Source organism: Trifolium pratense, linkage group LG5 (genome assembly GCF_020283565.1).
Source record: "Trifolium pratense cultivar HEN17-A07 linkage group LG5, ARS_RC_1.1, whole genome shotgun sequence".
Taxonomy (NCBI): Eukaryota; Viridiplantae; Streptophyta; class Magnoliopsida; order Fabales; family Fabaceae; genus Trifolium; species Trifolium pratense.
This window is the reverse complement of record NC_060063.1, coordinates 17,572,096-17,589,924: the sequence shown is the minus strand read 5'-3', so window position 1 is coordinate 17,589,924 and position 17,829 is coordinate 17,572,096.

The following is a 17,829-nucleotide window of genomic DNA, read 5'->3' as shown; positions in this document are numbered from 1 at the left end:
GTTAGTCTGGACATGTTGCTTGGGTTTCAACCATGTGTCAGTTCCCTGATGTGTGGGAGGATGAGGAGGTAGTAACCCACCACTAACAGGAAAAGTTTTATCAATGGGGGTAGTGATTGTAGCTTTGTTGTAACCCATTTCTTGATCCACTATCTCATAGTCAAATCCAATAGGTTTCTTACCTGCACTTTGTTTTAACAGCATGGCTTGAAACTTTTCTTCTCCTGAAGCAAAGACTCTAACTTGTTTTCTAGCATGCTCCAAGTCTTCATTCAGCTTTTCAATCTCTTTATTGAGAGTCTTAATTATATCCAGACATTCATTCTTCTCAGCCTGTAGTTGGCAATTCGTCTTCTTTTGTTTTTCCAAGGCTTTGCAGAATTCATTGCTCCTGATGAATAGGTCCTTGTAGGTAGCTAATAGTTCTTCATAGGATGTTTCATCACATGATTCAGCATCAGATTCACAGACACCTGTCAATGCATTGACAAGTTTAGCAGATTCACCTTCATCTTCTTCTTCTGAATCATCCTCATCTGTCCAAGTAACAGCAAGACTCTTCTTCTTCTTCAGGAAAGTAGGGCATTCAGATTTGATATGACCAAATCCTTCGCACTCATGACACTGAACTCCTCTAGAAGAAGTACTTTTGTCATCACTTCTGGTCCTCCTTTGACTAGGTACAGGTTTGTTGAAATCAGATTTGGTGCTTGGACCATTGAACTTATTGTTGAAGTCAGATTTGGTGCTTGGACCATTGAATTTATTTCTTTTGTCCATCCTCTTCATGATACGGTTGAACTGTCTCCCAAGTAATACCATGGCTTCAGATAAGCTTTCATCACTCTCCATCTCTATCTCTTCATCTTCTGCAGTATTAGAAGTAAACGCCAAACTTTTGTTTTTCTTCTCTTTTCTTTGGTTTATGCTCATCTCATATGTTTGAAGTGAGCCTATTAGTTCATCCACTTGAATGTTGGCCAGATCCTGAGATTCTTCTATTGCTGTTACTTTCATGTCAAACCTCTTAGGTAGAGATCTGAGGATTTTGCTCACCAGCTTTTCATCTGATATGGGTTCTCCCAAAGCATCAAATGAGTTTGCAAATTCTAAAATATTCATGTGAAAGTCATGAATATTCTCTTCTTCCTTCATACTCAGATTTTCAAAGTTTGTGCGAAGCATCTGCAGTTTGGACAGCTTTACCTTGTTGGTTCCTTCATGTGCTTTCCTGAGTATTTCCCACGCCTGTTTGGCCACAGTGCATCGTTTAACAAGTCTGAACATGTTGATGTCCACCCCATTGAATATGGCATTTAAGGCTTTTGAGTTTCCCAGAGCTAAGTCATCCTCGTCTTTAGAATAGTCTTTTATAGGTTTGATTTCACTGGTTACCTTCCCATCCTTATCAATGACCACTGGGGGTTCCCATCCATTTTCTACAGCTTTCCATGTTCTGCTATCAATGGATTTAAGAAAAACCATCATCTTAGCTTTCCAGTAGTCATAGTTCTCAGGCCCAGTTAGCAGTGGTGGTTTAGAAATCGTTCCTCCTTCCTTGTCCATCTCACCAGAAATTTCCGTCCCTGAAGCTCACCCTGAGTTTCGAGCAGGGTGCCTGCTCTGATGCCAATTGAAATTCTGGCACACTAGTGTTAAGATGTTGTACTCAACGCTTCACCACTATAATACACTTTTAATGCGTGAATCAATGATCCAACATCCAATCGCGCATACACAAGGAATAATAAACTAAACAAACTGAAAGTAAATCAACACAGTAATTTGTTAACCCAGTTCAGCATAAGCCTACTCTGGGGGATACCAATCCAGGAGTGAATCCACTATGATAGTATTAGTTTGAAGCCCTCAATAAACCTCTCGTTTATGACTTCTCACCTAATCACCACCCGTGCTATATTCTACCTAAGACACACCTAGGTATGAGAACCTCCGCTCACCTCCTCTTGACCACAGCCACTGTGATCGTACAATTCTAGATTTAATAGGTGAAGACACACTTCATAAAACACTCACACCACTTCCGTGCTTAAAAGCTTTGGAATGGTATACACACACTGTCTCCTTGCTTAGAAGCTCCAGAGATATTACAATGCACAGACACACAGTTCCTAGTCTAGTGGAAAATCAACACAAGACTTAGAACACAATAGACACAATACTAAAACCTAAATTCACGCTTTGTAAGACTCAAATATGGTTTCAGTGACTTGAACAATGGTGTCAACATTCTTTAAATAACCTTCACTAGCTCAGGCTAGGTCTTCAATTAGGCTTCAATAGCACAGCTTGATTAAAGGTTCCTTCAAGGAATAATCTTCAATTAAAATGTTTTGTTTCCTTAACTTGAAGATCTGATTAGCAAAAAAAACTTGATCACGAGATCCATTATTAATTATACGTGACAGCGCTCCTTATCACAAACGAACATTTATTATGGATTCCATATTTAGAACTTAGGCGCGAGATCTCAACATACACAGGCCCGGCCTACTGGATGTGGTATCCAATGTTGAAGCATTGTACCGAACATCTTGCTTATACTGGATGATGGAAGCATGTAGTTCCACATCAGGACGGATCACATGTTTTAGCAAAATGAGGCCAACCATACAACACCAACATAAATAATAGTAAAAAAACATTTATAAGCATGATTTAAATCCAATAAAAAATAATACGAACAACAATTCTTTTTTAATAAGTAAACATATGATTAAAAAAAATGACAATAAAATATAAAAAATATAAATAAATACTTAAAACTCTAACATCAATTGATAATACTTAATCCTAATTTGAATAACAAACAATGTTGTTCTTCCGTATATGGACCTGCAAATAAAGAATTATAACTCAAAATTAGTACAATTTTCTGATTATAGAATTAAACTTGAATATTTTATCCACTCCTCTGTTCCCAATCCACATGTCATCTCTCTCCTTTAGACATTTGTTTTCTTCAGGAGTATTTTATCTCATGTCCCTGTGTGAAAAAATTTCACATTTGAGAAGCAAAATGGCGCTATTTTAATTTTAATATTATTTATTTAAAAGTAATGAACAGTATAATTGTTTGTCATTTGCTTGACACAAAAAAATATTATATAATTTTTTTAAGCATATCTCATTTGTTAATGTGCAAATTTTAAAAAATGTATCTATTTGTTTTTATTATTATTTGTTTATTTTACAGTGATGTATGGAGAATAAAAATAAAGTAATACATGATATTATTGCTTTTAATTCTTTATTTTTATATATAAAACCATTGTTACTTTCCCTGCTTTCAATTGATATCATTTTTTTTATATAATAAAATCTACAAATGTATGTCTCACCCCGTGTAAGTTATTTTTTGCTTAATACCTCCATGTAGGTTTTTTTTTTTATCAATACCCCTGTATTTTAATATTTTGTTTGGTACATATCACTATATATTTTTTTTTATTAAAAAAACCACGTTAAGGTAAACCATAATTAATAAAATAATAAAATGAAATAGAAAAATAATCTATGAAGTCAATTACTTCATTCCTATTATATTTCAGACAATGACACCTTTTTATTTACGTGATAAGTATGAAGTTTAAGAATAATTTTTTTTTAAGCATATCAATTTCTCAATTCCACATTTTTCCAATTCATTCTATAGTATAGTCATTCGAGGAGTTTCTATTATTTTATCAGTATATTTGTTAAATATCACATGAAAAATTTGACAAATAAAAAAATAATGAGTAAAAAAATAGAGTACAACATTTATTTATAAATAATAGTAAAAAAACATTTATAAGCATGATTTAAATCCAATAAAAAATAATACGAACAACAATTCTTTTTTAATAAGTAAACATATGATTAAAAAAAATGACAATAAAATATAAAAAATATAAATAAATACTTAAAACTCTAACATCAATTGATAATACTTAATCCTAATTTGAATAACAAACAATGTTGTTCTTCCGTATATGGACCTGCAAATAAAGAATTATAACTCAAAATTAGTACAATTTTCTGATTATAGAATTAAACTTGAATATTTTATCCACTCCTCTGTTCTCAATCCACATGTCATCTCTCTCCTTTAGACATTTGTTTTCTTCAGGAGTATTTCATCTCATGTCCCTGTGTGAAAAAATTTCACATTTGAGAAGCAAAATGACGCTATTTTAATTTTAATATTATTTATTTAAAAGTAATGAACAGTATAATTGTTTGTCATTTGCTTGACACAAAAAAATATTATATAATTTTTTTAAGCATATCTCATTTGTTAATGTGCAAATTTTAAAAAATGTATCTATTTGTTTTTATTATTATTTGTTTATTTTACAGTGATGTATGGAGAATAAAAATAAAGTAATACATGATATTATTGCTTTTAATTCTTTATTTTTATATATAAAACCATTGTTACTTTCCCTGCTTTCAATTGATATCATTTTTTTTATATAATAAAATCTACAAATGTATGTCTCACCCCGTGTAAGTTATTTTTTGCTTAATACCTCCATGTAGGTTTTTTTTTTTATCAATACCCCTGTATTTTAATATTTTGTTTGGTACATATCACTATATATTTTTTTTTATTAAAAAAACCACGTTAAGGTAAACCATAATTAATAAAATAATAAAATGAAATAGAAAAATAATCTATGAAGTCAATTACTTCATTCCTATTATATTTCAGACAATGACACCTTTTTATTTACGTGATAAGTATGAAGTTTAAGAATAATTTTTTTTTAAGCATATCAATTTCTCAATTCCACATTTTTCCAATTCATTCTATAGTATAGTCATTCGAGGAGTTTCTATTATTTTATCAGTATATTTGTTAAATATCACATGAAAAATTTGACAAATAAAAAAATAATGAGTAAAAAAATAGAGTACAACATTTATTTATAAATAATAGTAAAAAAACATTTATAAGCATGATTTAAATCCAATAAAAAATAATACGAACAACAATTCTTTTTTAATAAGTAAACATATGATTAAAAAAAATGACAATAAAATATAAAAAATATAAATAAATACTTAAAACTCTAACATCAATTGATAATACTTAATCCTAATTTGAATAACAAACAATGTTGTTCTTCCGTATATGGACCTGCAAATAAAGAATTATAACTCAAAATTAGTACAATTTTCTGATTATAGAATTAAACTTGAATATTTTATCCACTCCTCTGTTCTCAATCCACATGTCATCTCTCTCCTTTAGACATTTGTTTTCTTCAGGAGTATTTCATCTCATGTCCCTGTGTGAAAAAATTTCACATTTGAGAAGCAAAATGACGCGATTTTCATTTTAATATTATTTATTTAAAAGTAATGAACAGTATAATTGTTTGTCATTTGCTTGACACAAAAAAAAATTATATAATTTTTTTAAGCGTATCTCATTTGTTAATGTGCAATGTAACACCCTAACCCATACTACCCTTAAAAACGTAATTTTAAAAACTTTTCAACAAGTGTAAAGGCAGAGTGCCACGCGGTAATTAAAACACAAGCATACACACAGAGCGTCATGAAGTTTAACATGAAAAGCAACAGCGGATTCAAATCAAACCAAGCATGCATATATATACATATATATATACATAAGCCATATTCATCCCTAAGGATGTCACTTATACAAGAACTAGCATATCAAAAAGGTAACACCGATATACGATGAAATCCAAGCGTAACCCCCGACTCGATGTTACATTACCAGAGCATTTACTATTTACAAACTCTAGTCAAAAGCTAGTACTAAGAGGAGTAATCTATGCTAAGTCTCCTCACCAAAAGGTACTTCAACACCACGCTAGAACAGCAGTCTAAACGTCGGCACAATCCTCAGCCTGAATATCTGAACCCCCAAAGGTCCAGCAAATAACACAAAGCAGAGAGTTAGAAAACATAATCGCATATCATACGAGCATAAGAAAGGTCTTACACTTTCGAACTACATCATACATATTCTAACTCACGCCAAAACATCGCACTAAACGATTATCAATTAATAAGGTTCAACACATTTCAACCAACTAATGTCACATACCATTTACCAAATATATGCGCATTTACCCTAAGGTATCTAATGCCAATTAATTCACTGTCATGCCATCCCTAGACATAACTAAATGCATGTGGTACCAAGATGTCTCACCAACGGTGGACCAAGAACAGTTTTATATCATGCTGGATATGTCGGAACTTACCGAACCATCTTATCTCCCTTGGATAAGCCAACACAGTTTTATATCCTGTTGGATAGCAACTCCGGACTCATGGATTCATCTAATCCGATCCTCGGCTTCATTATGGACACATAATCCATTTTCGTTATTGGAACCCAAGTTTCCAATGTTCACATACAATCATGAATGCATGTATGTATACACATATCAACCATATGATATTCTCTAGCTCGAAGCTACTCTTTTATGAATGCGGGAACACAAATCCTAACACATTCACTTAACATTGCAAATTAATGCCAAAACATAACATTGCTCACTTTAAGCTACAACTTATTGCATACGCGTTTATCAATCATATAACGATTAACAATAAGCATTAACAGTATCAACATGTATCAACAATCATGTAAGGATACCCTTAAACCATGTTACAAGTGCCTAATCACACTTACAAACATTAACAAAAGTTGCAGGTTCAGCACTGTTCGCTAAGCGAATCCATAGCGAACAGGTAGCGAACTTATTCGCTAAGCGAATCTCAGTTCGCTGTAGCGAACTACATCAGAGGATTACAGGTACATGGCGAACAGGTAGCGAACTTGTAGCGAGCTTATTCGCTGTAGCGAACTCCTGTTCGCTAAGCGAACTACACCAGAAGGAAAATATCTGTTCTTGAGCTATCTAAGGCGGTTTAACATTGATTCAGCTCAAAAATTCATCCAAACATGTTATAAATTCATATAAACAGCCATTTCAAACATATATGGTATCAAGGAACATTAATCATCCCTTCCAAACATCCAAATACCTCAAATAATCAAAATCATGCCAATTTCTTGGGTTTTAAGTAACTTTCATAAACTTTTCAAATATGATTCAAACACATACATATTTTTCATGAAATCAATCTAGTGATTAACACATACAAAGTGATGATGAAGAACATCATACTCACATACAAAAGCTTATCAAAAGTCTAAAAGAAATTGAGTGGGAGAGTTCGGGAACGGAGACATAGACAATCTCCCCCCTCCTTGTCACTCAAGAATCATGAATTCTAATCTCTTACCTTAAGCAAAGATGATGATCCAAGCCTTCTCTTGCTCAAGCTTTCTCTCTTGATCAAACCCTAGCCCTTGTTCTATGGTTTTGCTCTTGCTCTTACTCACTCAAAGTTCAAGGAAAATGAATTGTGAAACTATTCATGTGTTTGACTTGCTACTTATACTACTTCCCATTATCATGAACCAAGCCCAAATGGCTTAGGCCCATTGCCTCTCACGCCCATAAGCCCAAAACAATGGTTCTCGCGTCTAATAACTTACGTTCGGCTAAATAATTATTCGCCGCTCACTAAAATAATAAAAGCCAATTAATAAATAAAATACATTTAATAAAATATACGAATACGAAAAATGGGTCGTTACAATCCTACCCCCCTTAAAAGAATTTCGCCCTCGAAATTACCTAGAAACAGATCGGGATAAGAATCTCTCATCTTGCTTTCCAACTCCCACGTTGCATTCTCACCAGCCGGTCCTCCCCACACGACTTTCACGGATGCAATCTCTTTGTTTCTCAACCTCTTCACTTCTCTCCCTTCGATTCTCAAAGGCACAGTCTCGATGGTCAAGTCATCCCTCACTTGAACATCGTCCGATTCAATCACGTGTGTCGGATCAGACACATACTTGCGCAACTGTGATACATGGAAAACATCGTGCAAATTCGCCAATGATGGCGGTAATGCAATCCTATACGCAACTTTCCCAACTCGCTTCAAAATCTCAAATGGTCCAATAAACCTCGATGTCAACTTCCGCGACTTCAACGCACGTCCTACTCCAGTAGTCGATGTAACTCGTAGGAATACATGATCCCCTTCTTGGAATTCAATGTCCTTCCTCCTCTTATCATGATAACTCTTCTGTCGACTCTGAGACGTTTTCATCTTCTCACGAATCATCCGAATCTTCTCTGTTGTTTCTTGTACAATCTCTGGTCCAAGAATTGCACCTTCTCCAGTTTCATACCAACACAGAGGTGTCCTACACCTTCTCCCATACAAAGCCTCAAACGGTGCCATTCCGATACTAGAATGGTAACTGTTGTTGTATGTAAACTCCACCAACGGCAAACAAGAATCCCAATTCACGTTTTGCTCCAAAACACAAGCCCTCAACAAATCCTCTAAGGATTGTATCGTCCTCTCCGACTGACCATCTGTCTGAGGATGATAAGCTGAACTCAACCTCAACTTCGTTCCTAAAGCTTCTTGCAAGCTTTCCCAAAATCTGGAAGTAAATCTCGGATCTCTATCCGAAATAATACTTGTTGGAATACCATGTAGCTTCACAATCTGCTCCACATAAATCTCGGCCAACTTAGGCACCAAAGTACCTTTCCTGATAGCAATGAAGTGAGCACACTTCGTCAGACGATCTACCACTACCCAAATCACCTCGTGACCTTTCTTGGTCTTCGGTAAACCTCCCACAAAATCCATTGCAATGCTATCCCATTTCCATTCGGGTATAAACATTGGTTGCAACAAACCAAACGGCTTCTGATGTTCGATCTTTGATTTCTGACAAGTTAAGCATGAATAAACAAATTCAGAAATTTGCCTCTTCATTCCCGGCCACCAAAACAACTTCCTCAAATCCTGATACATCTTGGTTACTCCAGGATGAATACTCAAACCACTTCTGTGACCTTCTTCCATGATCATTCTCTTTAATTCGGGTACATCCGGTACACAAACTCTTCCGTGAAATCTCATGACTCCACTTTCGTCAATCTTGATATTGGTCTCCTTACCTTCATTGATGAGTTCCATCTTCTCCATCAATTTCTTATCCGATTTCTGACGTTCTTTAATATCTTCAAGAAAAGGATTCGTCAATCTCAACATCCCAAGCTTCACACTTGAAGAAGTAACCTCACACACAAGACTCAAGTCTCGGAATTCTTCAATCAACTCTAACTCTCTCACCATCAATGATGACATATGCAAAGTTTTCCTACTTAATGCATCGGCCACCACATTGGCTTTTCCGGGGTGATAACTCAAATCAAAATCGTAGTCCTTTAAGAATTCGAGCCATCTTCGTTGCCTCATATTCAACTCCTTCTGGTCGAATAAGTATCTCAGACTCTTGTGATCACTGAACACTTCAAACCTCGATCCATACAAGTAGTGTCTCCACACTTTCAAAGCAAACACCACTGCGGCTAACTCCAAATCATGCGTTGGATAGTTCCTCTCGTGAACCTTCAGTTGCCTTGAAGCATATGCTACCACATTACCCCCTTGCATAAGCACTCCACCAAGTCCTAACTTCGAAGCATCGCAATACACGACGAACGACTCTTTGGCATCAGGTAAAATCAACACGGGTGCAGTAGTCAATCTTCTCTTGAGCTCTTGGAAGCTCTTCTCACAAATACCATCCCAAACAAACGCTTGATCTTTCCTCGTCAACTTGGTTAACGGTAAAGCCAACTTCGAAAAACCTTCGATGAATCTTCTATAATAACCGGCTAAACCAAGGAAACTTCTAATCTCTGAAACAGATTCCGGCGTTCCCCACTGTGACACAGCGTCAACCTTCGCAGGATCTACCGCGATTCCTCCACTTGAAATTATATGCCCTAGGAAACTCACCTCTTTCATCCAAAATTCACACTTCGACAACTTGGCATACAACTTCTTCTCCTTCAAGACTTGCAAAACAATCCTCAAGTGCTCTTCGTGCTCTTCCTCGGATTTTGAGTAAATTAAAATGTCGTCGATGAACACCACCACGAATCTATCCAAAAATGAATGGAAAATTCGGTTCATATACTCCATGAAAACTCCAGGTGCATTGGTCACACCAAACGGCATAACTGAATACTCGTAGTGCCCATACCTCGTCCTAAATGCAGTCTTAGGTATGTCTTCCGTCTTCACTCTAATCTGATGGTATCCAGATCTCAAATCGATCTTACTAAACACACAAGCTCCAACTAGTTGATCCATCAAATCATCTATCCTCGGAAGTGGATATTTATTCTTGATCGTCACTTTGTTCAACTGACGATAGTCTATACATAATCTCATGCTTCCATCTTTCTTCTTCACAAGCAACACCGGCGCTCCCCATGGCGAAACACTCGGTCGAACAAACCTCTTCTCAAGCAGCTCTTCAAGTTGCTTCTTCAATTCATTCAACTCAGACGCTGACATTCGATACGGCGCCATCGATATCGGACTAGTTCCAGGTACTAGGTCGATAGAAAACTCTACCTCTCGCTTTGGAGGCACGTCAGATATATCATCCGGAAACACATCTGGGAATTCACAAACGATCGGTAACTCTTCTGTCTTAACTCCTCCTTCGAGTTTCAATGATGCAAACACCATGAACATCTCGGCATGTTCTTTCAATGCTTCCGATACTTCCTTCCCGCTCATCAAATGCAAGTTCTCCTCCGGCTTCGGAAAAACAACGGCCTTCTCACGACAGTTGATATGAATCCGGTTGAAGATTAACCAATTCATACCAAAAATTACATCCATACCACTAAGTGGAATACACACTAAATCCATACCAAAGTGCCTATCAAAAATGGTTACGGGGCAGTTACGACATACTTGTCGGGTAATCACTGAACCATTAGCAGGAGTTTCTATTTCCATCCTACCCATCATATCCGTTAAAGGAATACTAAGACGCTTCGCACAATCCAAAGAAATAAAAGAATGCGTCGCTCCCGTATCTATAATCGCAATTAAAGGAGTGTCATAGATGAAACACGTACCTCTAATGAGATTGTCCTCAAGGCTAGCATCCTCTCCACTCAAAGCAAACACCTTGCCCATCACCTTCTTGGGCTTCTTACAAGTCGGACTCTTGTGGCCTTCCTCACCACAGTTGAAACACACCACCTTTGTCCTACACACTTCGGTCTTGTGGCCCAGCTTTCCACAATTCTTACACCTATCTCCCTTCTTCGGGCAATCATATGACATATGACCCCTTTCTCCACAGTTGTAACAATTCCCATTCACCGGCTTCTTACCACCACTTGTATTCCCCTTACCGCGGTTGTCATAAGGTTTTCCGCGCTCTTGTCCTTTCCCTTTTCGGTCATTCACAGCTTTGTAGTAGTTCACCTTTGCCCTACCATCTTCATCACAAATCCTACTCTTGTTCACAAGGGTCGCAAAATCCCTTATCTGTGAAAATCCAATCATATGCTTAATGTCTGGACGTAGACCACTTTCAAACTTCACACACTTGTCGTTCTCCGCTTCCAAAGTGTTGTAATGCGGGCTAAACGCACACAAAGTCTCAAACTTGACGGCATAGTCAGCTACCGTCATATTTCCCTGTTTCAACTCCATGAATTCCACCACCTTCTTATTCTTCACATCCACAGGAAAATACTTAACCAAAAATTCTCTTTTAAACCTCGCCCATGGTATAGCCATACCACCGGGTCCTAGCCTCAACTTGGCGTTCTTCCACCACACATTCGCTTCCTCACGCAACACATATGTTCCAAGGGTTGTCTTCCCTTCCTCGGAACAATCCATTGCTTCAAAAATTATTTCAAGTTCCTCCAGCCACTTGTGAGCTCCATCCGGGTTGTAACCTCCGGTAAATGTTGGCGGTTTCTGCTTCATGAACCGTTCCAACCTCATCTCTACCTCTCTTCCCGGTTGATGATCTCTAACCACTATGTTGGTGAGTGCGGCCAAAGCCTCCGCAATCTGAGCATTCGTCCTCGCAGCAGCCATGATTCCTGAACGAATCACAACTAGACGTTAGAAAGTACTAACAGTGTTCCCTACACATGCTCATACGGGGAAAAGAAAAGTCCTAGTTGGTTCACACGAACCGACCTGCTCTGATACCACTATTGTAACACCCTAACCCATACTACCCTTAAAAACGTAATTTTAAAAACTTTTCAACAAGTGTAAAGGCAGAGTGCCACGCGGTAATTAAAACACAAGCATACACACAGAGCGTCATGAAGTTTAACATGAAAAGCAACAGCGGATTCAAATCAAACCAAGCATGCATATATATACATATATATATACATAAGCCATATTCATCCCTAAGGATGTCACTTATACAAGAACTAGCATATCAAAAAGGTAACACCGATATACGATGAAATCCAAGCGTAACCCCCGACTCGATGTTACATTACCAGAGCATTTACTATTTACAAACTCTAGTCAAAAGCTAGTACTAAGAGGAGTAATCTATGCTAAGTCTTCTCACCAAAAGGTACTTCAACACCACGCTAGAACAGCAGTCTAAACGTCGGCACAATCCTCAGCCTGAATATCTGAACCCCCAAAGGTCCAGCAAATAACACAAAGCAGAGAGTTAGAAAACATAATCGCATATCATACGAGCATAAGAAAGGTCTTACACTTTCGAACTACATCATACATATTCTAACTCACGCCAAAACATCGCACTAAACGATTATCAATTAATAAGGTTCAACACATTTCAACCAACTAATGTCACATACCATTTACCAAATATATGCGCATTTACCCTAAGGTATCTAATGCCAATTAATTCACTGTCATGCCATCCCTAGACATAACTAAATGCATGTGGTACCAAGATGTCTCACCAACGGTGGACCAAGAACAGTTTTATATCATGCTGGATATGTCGGAACTTACCGAACCATCTTATCTCCCTTGGATAAGCCAACACAGTTTTATATCCTGTTGGATAGCAACTCCGGACTCATGGATTCATCTAATCCGATCCTCGGCTTCATTATGGACACATAATCCATTTTCGTTATTGGAACCCAAGTTTCCAATGTTCACATACAATCATGAATGCATGTATGTATACACATATCAACCATATGATATTCTCTAGCTCGAAGCTACTCTTTTATGAATGCGGGAACACAAATCCTAACACATTCACTTAACATTGCAAATTAATGCCAAAACATAACATTGCTCACTTTAAGCTACAACTTATTGCATACGCGTTTATCAATCATATAACGATTAACAATAAGCATTAACAGTATCAACATGTATCAACAATCATGTAAGGATACCCTTAAACCATGTTACAAGTGCCTAATCACACTTACAAACATTAACAAAAGTTGCAGGTTCAGCACTGTTCGCTAAGCGAATCCATAGCGAACAGGTAGCGAACTTATTCGCTAAGCGAATCTCAGTTCGCTGTAGCGAACTACATCAGAGGATTACAGGTACATGGCGAACAGGTAGCGAACTTGTAGCGAGCTTATTCGCTGTAGCGAACTCCTGTTCGCTAAGCGAACTACACCAGAAGGAAAATATCTGTTCTTGAGCTATCTAAGGCGGTTTAACATTGATTCAGCTCAAAAATTCATCCAAACATGTTATAAATTCATATAAACAGCCATTTCAAACATATATGGTATCAAGGAACATTAATCATCCCTTCCAAACATCCAAATACCTCAAATAATCAAAATCATGCCAATTTCTTGGGTTTTAAGTAACTTTCATAAACTTTTCAAATATGATTCAAACACATACATATTTTTCATGAAATCAATCTAGTGATTAACACATACAAAGTGATGATGAAGAACATCATACTCACATACAAAAGCTTATCAAAAGTCTAAAAGAAATTGAGTGGGAGAGTTCGGGAACGGAGACATAGACAATCTCCCCCCTCCTTGTCACTCAAGAATCATGAATTCTAATCTCTTACCTTAAGCAAAGATGATGATCCAAGCCTTCTCTTGCTCAAGCTTTCTCTCTTGATCAAACCCTAGCCCTTGTTCTATGGTTTTGCTCTTGCTCTTACTCACTCAAAGTTCAAGGAAAATGAATTGTGAAACTATTCATGTGTTTGACTTGCTACTTATACTACTTCCCATTATCATGAACCAAGCCCAAATGGCTTAGGCCCATTGCCTCTCACGCCCATAAGCCCAAAACAATGGCTCTCGCGTCTAATAACTTACGTTCGGCTAAATAATTATTCGCCGCTCACTAAAATAATAAAAGCCAATTAATAAATAAAATACATTTAATAAAATATACGAATACGAAAAATGGGTCGTTACATGCAAATTTTAAAAAATGTATCTATTTGTTTTTATTATTATTTGTTTATTTTACAGTGATGTATGGAGAATAAAAATAAAGTAATACATGATATTATTGCTTTTAATTCTTTTTTTTATATATAAAATCATTGTTACTTTCCCTGCTTTCAATTGATATCATATTTTTTATATAATAAAATCTACAAATGTATGTCTCACCCCGTGTAAGTTATTTTTTGCTTAATATCTCCATGTAGGTTTTTTTTTATCAATACCCCTGTATTTTAATATTTTGTTTGGTACATATCACTATGTATTTTTTTTATTAGAAAAACCACGTTAAGGTAAACCATAATTAATAAAATAATAAAATGAAATAGAAAAATAATCTATGAAGTCAATTACTTCATTCCTTTTATATTTCAGACAATGACACCTTTTTCTCTACGTGATAAGTATGAAGTTTAAGAATAATTTTTTTTTAAGCATATCAATTTCTCAATTCCACATATTTCCAATTCATTCTATAGTATAGTCATTCGAGGAGTTTCTATTATTTTATCAGTATATTTGTTAAATATCACATGAAAAATTAGACAAATAAAAAAATAATGAGTAAAAAAATAGAGTACAACATTTATTTATAAAATAATAGTAAAAAAACATTTATAAGCATGATTTAAATCCAATAAAAAATAATACGAACAACAATTCTTTTTTAATAAGTAAACATATGATTAAAAAAAATGACAATAAAATATAAAAAATATAAATAAATACTTAAAACTCTAACATCAATTGATAATACTTAATCCTAATTTGAATAACAAACAATGTTGTTCTTCCGTATATGGACCTGCAAATAAAGAATTATAACTCAAAATTAGTACAATTTTCTGATTATAGAATTAAACTTGAATATTTTATCCACTCCTCTGTTCCCAATCCACATGTCATCTCTCTCCTTTAAACATTTGTTTTCTTCAGGAGTATTTCATCTCATGTCCCTGTGTGAAAAAATTTCACATTTGAGAAGCAAAATGGGGAGATTTTAATTTTAATATTATTTGTTTAAAAGTAATGAACAGTATAATTGTTTGTCATTTGCTTGACACAAAAAAAATTTATATAATTTTTTTACGCATATCTCATTATTTAATGTGCAAATTTTAAAAAATGTATCTATTTGTTTTTATTATTATTTGTTTATTTTACAGTGATGTATGGAGACTAAAAATAAAGTAATACATGATATTAATGCTTTTAATTCTTTCTTTTATATATAAAATCATTGTTACTTTCCCTGCTTTCAATTGATATCATATTTTTTATATAATAAAATCTACAAATGTATGTCTCACCCCGTGTAAGTTATTTTTTGCTTAATACCTCCATGTAGGTTTTTTTTTATCAATACCCCTGTATTTTAATATTTTGTTTGGTACATATCACTATGTATTTTTTTTATTAGAAAAACCACGTTAAGGTAAACCATAATTAATAAAATAATAAAATGAAATAGAAAAATAATCTATGAAGTCAATTACTTCATTCCTTTTATATTTCAAACAATGACACCTTTTTCTCTACGTGATAAGTATGAAGTTTAAGAATAATTTTTTTTTTAAGCATATCAATTTCTCAATTCCACATTTTTCCAATTCATTCTATAGTATAGTCATTCGAGGAATTTCTATTATTTTATCAGTATATTTGTTAAATATCACATGAAAATTAGACAAATAAAAAAATAATGAGTAAAAAAATAGAGTACAACATTTATTTATAAATAATAGTAAAAAAACATTTATAAGCATGATTTAAATCCAATAAAAAATAATACGAACAACAATTCTTTATTAATAAGTAAACATATGATTAAAAAAAATGACAATAAAATATAAAAAATATAAATAAATACTTAAAACTCTAACATCAATTGATAATACTTAATCCTAATTTGAATAACAAACAATGTTATTCTTCCGTATATGGACCTGCAAATAAAGAATTATAACTCAAAATTAGTACAATTTTCTGATTATAGAATTAAACTTGAATATTTTATCCACTCCTCTGTTCCCAATCCACATGTCATCTCTTTCCTTTAGACATTTGTTTTCTTCAGGAGTATTTTATCTCATGTCCCTGTGTGAAAAAATTTCACATTTGAGAAGCAAAATGGGGCGATTTTAATTTTAATATTATTTATTTAAAAGTAATGAACAGTATAATTGTTTGTCATTTGCTTGACACAAAAAAAATTTATATAATTTTTTTAAGCATATCTCATTTGTTAATGTGCAAATTTTAAAAAATGTATCTATTTGTTTTTATTATTATTTGTTTATTTTACAGTGATGTATGGAGAATAAAAATAAAGTAATACATGATATTATTGCTTTTAATTCTTTTTTTTTATATATAAAATCATTGTTACTTTCCCTGCTTTCAATTGATATCATATTTTTTATATAATAAAATCTACAAATGTATGTCTCACCCCGTGTAAGTTATTTTTTGCTTAATACCTCCATGTAGGTTTTTTTTTTTTTTTATCAAACCCCTGTATTTTAATATTTTGTTTGGTACATATCACTATGTATTTTTTTTATTAGAAAAACCACGTTAAGGTAAACCATAATTAATAAAATAATAAAATGAAATAGAAAAATAATTTATGAAGTCAATTACTTCATTCCTTTTATATTTCAGACAATGACACCTTTTTCTCTACGTGATAAGTATGAAGTTTAAGAATAATTTTTTTTTTTAAGCATATCAATTTCTCAATTCCACATTTTTCCAATTCATTCTATAGTATAGTCATTCGAGGAGTTTCTATTATTTTATCAGTATATTTGTTAAATATCACATGAAAAATTAGACAAATAAAAAAATAATGAGTAAAAAAATAGAGTACAACATTTATTTTTAAATAATAGTATAAAAACATTTATAAGCATGATTTATGTAACGCCCCAAAAATTAGGATTCATTTTATTTAATTTTTTAGTTGTTGTGGTGTTGATTTTCTTGTTGTAGTGTTGATTGACGATGTTTATTTAATTATTTTGTGGCGAATAATTAAATAATTGCTAAATAAAAATTAAAAGAAGAAAAAGAAGTAGAAAGTTAAATAAAAAGGTGTTGGAAGCATCGAGGGGGTGTAGATATGAAAATGGTAGAGAAAGGGATAAATGAGAAGAAACATAATTTTAATTCTCATTAAAACATTTCAATAATAATAATAATAATGTCATATTTTAATAATAATAATGTAGTTGTTTATTGACATTAGTTGATAGAAGAAGTATGATGATCCATAACAAAAAACAAACACACAGAAAATAGTGTTAGGGAGTGAGAGAAGAGAAAGAGGTCATGGGAGAGTGAAGAGAAGCAAGGAAGGAAAAACTTAACCTCAATTTAGGGAGTTCACTGGAATCCAAGTAAGGGAGCTTTATACTCTTGAAATTCTGAATTCAATAGGCATATTTGCTCT